Source organism: Paramisgurnus dabryanus, chromosome 4 (genome assembly GCF_030506205.2).
Source record: "Paramisgurnus dabryanus chromosome 4, PD_genome_1.1, whole genome shotgun sequence".
In the NCBI taxonomy this organism is placed as follows: domain Eukaryota; kingdom Metazoa; phylum Chordata; class Actinopteri; order Cypriniformes; family Cobitidae; genus Paramisgurnus; species Paramisgurnus dabryanus.
This window is the reverse complement of record NC_133340.1, coordinates 7,791,322-7,797,878: the sequence shown is the minus strand read 5'-3', so window position 1 is coordinate 7,797,878 and position 6,557 is coordinate 7,791,322. Positions and strand designations below refer to the sequence as shown.

At 36.4% G+C, this 6,557-nt stretch overlaps 1 long non-coding RNA gene across 2 annotated transcripts; it reads left to right on the top strand.

The window, feature by feature from the left end:
* The first annotated feature begins 398 nt into the window (after nucleotides 1-398).
* Nucleotides 399-4,418, top strand: LOC135786236 (uncharacterized). 2 transcript variants are annotated; one of them, XR_010546925.2, is made up of 5 exons: nucleotides 399-1,071; nucleotides 1,706-1,858; nucleotides 2,381-2,445; nucleotides 2,575-2,648; nucleotides 4,232-4,418. It is a non-coding gene; the product is annotated as an uncharacterized lncRNA (long non-coding RNA). The 2 variants fall into 2 exon arrangements; XR_010546924.2 differs by having other exon boundaries at nucleotides 399-1,858.
* The last annotated feature ends 2,139 nt before the right edge of the window (nucleotides 4,419-6,557 follow it).

Sequence of the window (6,557 nt, the reverse complement as noted above, 5' to 3'; positions counted from 1 at the left end):
GGATGGGATTGCAAAGCTGATGGACAAAATAATTGACTGATCATCCCAGATTAGCGAACCGGCTCTACCCTGAAGATTCAGGGATAGAGGATTATTTCTAATGAAGTCTACACTGACGTGATCCCAATGAATCTGATGTATGAATTGGATGAATAAGTTGAAGGGTGAGTGAATTCCGAATTGTCTGAGTTACGTAGAGACTGCGTAGGACTAGCTATCCAAAATTGTTTGGCGTGTAGAGACTAAACGGGAATTCACTAGACTGTGTGTCAAAAGAGGGGATGATGATTGCTCCACTAAGGGTTTTTCTCCTTGCAGAAGATGACTGCCACAGATATGTCTTACACACACAAAAAAAGTGTTCTCCCTTTGCAGAAGATATCATAGATATGATTAAAAACATGGGCAGAGGAGCGGTCAAAAGGAAGGCATGCATCCCATTCTAGAGGGGCCCTTTGACCATGTGATGTTTCACATCGTCCAAAGACAAGAAAATATTGTCTAGTACTGGTAGACATGTTCTTAAATTGATAAAGAAGAAACTGGCAAACCTTTGTGAGGAAACAGGCCTGATATTGGATACAGGCACTGCCTGTTGTCCTGATGTACACGAGAATGAGAGTAAGAGACAGGACCAAACAGCATACAAGATACTGCAAGACCCCCACTGTTTTGTGGGTTGTTGTCAAAATATCTGTTTACATGTCAAAGCAGCACTCCCGGGGCCAGCTAAGGGGCCATTGCACACCATTGTGCCAGGAGATTTAGTAGTAATCAAGGGTTTCAGGAGGAAGTAGTGGCGAGCTAAGCCATGAAAGTAGCTGATTGTGCCATTTGGGTGCATGCAACCATGGGCGTTGGAAGCCAACAAAAAGTGGGTGGGTCCCCTTGTCAAGGCCCCATATAAACAATTTAACCTACTGCAGATTTGATTGTTATATTCTTCTAATTAGTTTACTTTTAATTAAACAACGGCGTTTATTGATATAATTAATAGTTAATTGATATACAAAATAATTTGTGAGATGTATGCTATTTCATCATGTAAGCAAAGTTAACAGCGATTACAAGGTATTTCGTTTCATTTCTTTAAAGTGTTTTATGCATCGTCTGTACGTAGTCATAGCTCATAAATAGGCGGACTACGAATAAACCACGTTTAGCCCAGAAATAACCATGAATTTAATTACATGTTGTTTTGCCAAAATGATTTGTGAGATGTATGATATTTAATAATGTAAACAAAGTTCAAAGCAATTAAGGTATTTTGTTTCATTTCTTTAAAGTGTTTTATGCACCGTCTGTACTTAGCCACTATTTAGCTTACAAATAGACCGACTACGAATAACCCACGTTTAGCCCATAAATAACCATTAATTTAATTACATGTGGTTTTTGCCAAATAATTGTGAGATGTATGGTATTTCATTGTGTAAGCAAAGTTAACAGCGATTACAGGTTTGTTTAATTTTTATGCACCGTCGTACATAGCCACTATTAAGCTCATAAATAGACCGACTACGAACAAACCATGTTTAGCCCAGAATAACCTTGAATTTAATAAAATTTTGTTTTTGCCAAAATAACTTGCAAGATTTATGATATTTCATCAGGCATGCAAAGACACCAATGAATTTAAGATGTTTGGTTTTATCTGAATATCTGCTGTCACGCATAACATTCATTATTTGACCATATTTCAAAGATAAACAAAATCCAGTTACAACTCCGAACCGCTAGATGGCAGCAGTACACAAACACGAGGCCAAATCTCGCGAAAAAGATTTACGCTGTTTGAAAATCAACAACATCAGCGAGCAGCCAGGAGGAAAGCAATCTACCACACTCGTTTGGTCTTGTAAGTGTTTTTCTATTATTTTATTTTACATGTGTTTAAAATTGATTTACTTTATTTGTTGTTGGAATCGCTACATTCATGCGGGTAACTTAACAGTATAACGTAGTAAGTAACCCATGTTTTATAAAACCTAAACAGTACAACCTGAACACAACGTAATAAAATAGTGGAGGTAAATGAGTCTATGTAACGTTACACTGAAGATTAACATGAGTGATTTGTAGGCTGCTTTTTAGTAACAGCAGTAACTTTAACTTAGTAGCTAAGTTATTACTGTGTTGCTTACAGTAATGTAGGCAGTTGTGCTTTACAATTATGCATGCAGAGATAGATTGTGGGGGGAAGCTATTTTCCATATGGATTTAACTTACAGGCCTTCAGTTTGTTGGAAAAAAAGAGTTTTATTGTGTTAGTGGGGGAAAACTTGCAGGTCAGTGGGCATTAACCTTTAAGGTTGGTAAACACTTGTACACTGAAGCATACAATACTGTACAATTACTGACATAGGCATGTGCTATTCAGGTGTTAAAGGTGTGCGAAACTGGAGGGAGAAACTTGAGAGACCGTGTCGGTAGAATGCTGGACAGGTAAATTCTATAAACATGCAATATTAATCAGACATTGTGGTGTCAACACAGACTTTCATGTAGTCACAAAAAAAAAAAAAAAAATATGTCAATCAGCAACTGTTGACGACATTGTCTTTTGTATTTTAGAGTTCAACATAACTGGTGGTGGTCCACTGTAGAAGCAAGCATTTGAAAAAAACATCAGTTCTCAGTTATTAAAGGTAAGTGTGTTTGTATGTAGTTTAAGGCTGAATGGTGTTTCACAAAATAATACTTTTAATATGACATTAGGCTATGTGAGGAGAAATTGACGACAGTCCGGTACTGCCTTAATATTTTCTAATCATTAAAAGCCCCAGATTAAATTACTCTTTGCCGATACAACAGTTAACTCACTACAATATTGTTTAGATGTTTTATTTTTAGACATCTGACAGGTTTTATGTCCATAAGATTGTATTGTGAATATTTTATGCTTGGCATCTTAAAGGGCAGGGTATTTGATTTTTAAAAATACTAACTTTAGCCTACACGCACCAACCAGAAGCACACTCCTATCTCATTAACCAGTAAGACTGACAAAGTGAATAACATTACCAAAATAACCAACATAAACAACTGTTTTTAATCCGAAATAAATACAGCACGTTTAGAGATTTGAAAAGATAAATATCATTACATTAATTCGTAAAGGAACACAAACTACATAAGCAACACGTTTCATTAAAATACAATCTGAATCCATCAAAATAGAATCACACTGCATACCTACCTTTCCAAAAGAAACACTGCAACGCCCCTTTCAGACCTGTAGCTGTTTCCATCTTGCAGAAAAGCAGTGAACTTACCAATGTTAATTTGGGTTTTTGCTCTTTGCTCATCCCGATGTTTTTTTGTTGTTTCAAAATGTCTTTCGTTTTTTTAGCTCCTCTGTCAATTCAGCAGGAAAGTTTATTTGATTCTCCCTATTTTTACAGAGCGTGAACAGGTTGTGAAGTGGCATGCAAAACACGTTCACAGAGAGGGGCAAAAATTTAATGCGTCCAATTATGGGTCGGAATGAGATTTTGGCAGTATGATAACCGTAAGCAAAAATACCACGGTGTTGTGGTATTGCCATTGTGACACTAAAATGTGTTATTTTCAGATGTCTGCGTATTAAAACATCAACTTTTCAAATGGAAACAATACATTTTAATTTTAAGCAACAAACAACGTTTATGCCAGGTAAAAATAAAGCCTTTAAATTATAATATTCTTTCAATTGTAAATGTAAACATGAATTCAATTACATGATTTAATTCACTTTGTGTAAACACAGTTCATACATTGAAAACGGTATCACAGAAAATTTTTGTGGTTTTTAAAAAAAATCTCGGTATACCTTGAAACCGTTAACTGGCCCATGCCCACGTCCAATTATTGCATTCAGTCGGGGTTCAATGATTTGTTAAACGTTTTTTGGTCCTACGCCTTTTACAGATGACACAAATATATAAAAATACACATTTAGACCACTTAACGTAGTGATTGCTATCAAGACTTGAGGAGACTTTCAACCAGCATAACTAAAATGTTTCTGGATCAAAATCAGATACCCTGCCTTTAAGCCTCTTTTGCTAGTTCCAAAATGTAATTAAACACACGCAGAGAAACATGCACTTGTGTTTGTAGTAATGAGAACAGTATGATTACTGTTGTTGACCTGTCAATATTTATATATGACTTTTTCAAAAGAGAATGACTATCACATTTAACATAAAGCAAAAATACTTGTCTCATGCATTCTTTTCATATTTGGCAGATGCTGTGTTGAACAACTTCCCAGCAGCAACAGAACTGGAAGTGAAGGATGCAATGGGGGCATTTCAAACAGACACCAGGGAGGATGGGGGGGTATAGAAATTAGTACAATTAATATGCTGAAGTGAACTTAAGATAGTTTGTAAATGTTTAGATGTTATTTCATTTTTAAAATTGTATTTTGTTATTTATGCTTTTATTTTGTTACTGTTTTTATTATTTTTGTTAAAAGTAGTCTTTCTTCATTTTGTCTTATCTGAATTTCTATTGTATTAACAATATTTTTTGTAATAAATTGCATGATTGCATGTTTATGAGAACCTTTTTTAATGGATTAAAAATAATTATTTAGCCATTCTTTTGTTGTTTATTAGACACACACGTGTAGTCGTTTAATAGCCGTCTATTTAACGGCTAGTCTATTCTTGGGCTATGATAGACGTCTACTAGATTTTCACTGACAGCCCAAAATTAGCCTTGATTTAGCCTAGACCCACATTCACCGTCTAGACGTATATATGTAGACGTTTAATAGCCGTCTATTTGATAACTAGTCTATTCTTGGGCTAAGATAGACGTCTACTAGATTTTCACTGACAGCCCAAAATTAGCCTTGTTTTAGCCTAGACGTGAGGGGGGTGTTTAGACGGCTACTAGACGTCTATTAGCCGCAAAATTGCTTGCTGGGCAGTTCCGAGCAGACCTCTAGTGCAGCATAAAACACAATAGACTTTAATTTTATGGCAGTGGTCTCAAACTCCCGGCCCGCGGGCCATTTGCGGCCCGCCCTCCCCCTCTCTGCGGCCCGCGGCACCTTCCAACAATATAACATAATCTGGCCCGCAGAAAGATTTTTATTCACTTTGTTTCATATTCATTTCATTTTTACTTTAAACGTTTAAGGTTTCGTTCACATGTCGCATCTAACAACGCGCGTTAAAACAAGTCAAGGCGTTTCTTACTTTCTAAAGTGCTTGGGAGCGGAAGTTGCGTTCCGTGGCGTGGGTCGCGTCACCCGTTGTTACGCAGCCATGAGCCGCGCACGCTCCTTGATTGCGAGGATAAGGGAATGCGTGATCGGACTTTAATTCCTCATCTGAACCTTGCGTCAATCATATCATTGTCATCATGCGATCAGTTAATCTGGTCGGGACTTTGTATTCTTACTTCCGGGTGAATATCAGCTGTTACTCAGAGAGCTGCGGTGGGACTCATATCAACAAGTCACAGCTTCTAATGGAGACACCGCATAATATGAGGCAGAGCCGTAGATGTAATGCAACACATAAACTACAGATAAGAAAAATTGCCATCAAAGTGCCCAGGTTAAAAGAGGAAAGATGAGGAGAAACATACAGAGGATAAAAGTATACTGATATATATTAATGAAGTATAATATATTATTATGTAGCTTGCTATGCAATTACACCTAGCAGTATTATATTTTTTCTGTTTAACTAGCTTATGTAACATTGACTACCCATTCAGAAGTTTTAGGATCACTTTCACTTATTCATATTTTTCCACATATAATAGCAAATTCATTAAAACTGTGGAATAACAAAGATGGAACATAATAAAGTCAATGATATGACTGTAAACAATCCAAAATAAATCAAAACACAAACATTTACTGATGGTAATTTTTTATAATAGTTTATGAATGTATACAGAAATTTTATTTGTTAGTTTAGTGCAAGGTTTTAATAGGCCTTAGTTATTAAAGAGAAGGTTAAGAAATTATTTACTTATATAAAATAATGTATATTTAAAAGATAAAAGCCACTGCTTTTATTATACATTAAATAATAGAATTTTAAGTCAATTTACAGAAATATTGTACTTTTTTAACCTTAAAATAGCTCTGCGGCCCTCCGATTAAATGTCAATCTCAGAAATGGCCCCAAGCCAATTTGAGTTTGAGACCCCTGTTTTATGGACTCTAAAGTGAGTCAAGTGACATGGATTTAAGGAAGCAGCGTGGAAGGTTAAGGTTTTAGCTGAAACGCAGAACAGAGTTTATATATTAGGGCATTCCTTGAATGTATTTGACTGACGGTGCTCTGACAAGTATATGCTAAATTAGAGAAAAAGTGGGTCCATTATCATTGGTCTTAAAAAGTGGGTGGGTCTTGTCCCACCCACATATAATGGTTCCGACTCCCATGCATGCAACACACTGCAGAAAGGTCAAAAGCGATCCAACTGTGGAACCGCGCAAAGAACTATAGCCACTGAAAGGATGCATAGGAGGAACACACACACAAGGAACTATAGCCACTGATTGGAGAAGAGAATACATCAGGATCATCAGGAAACTGCTGTTG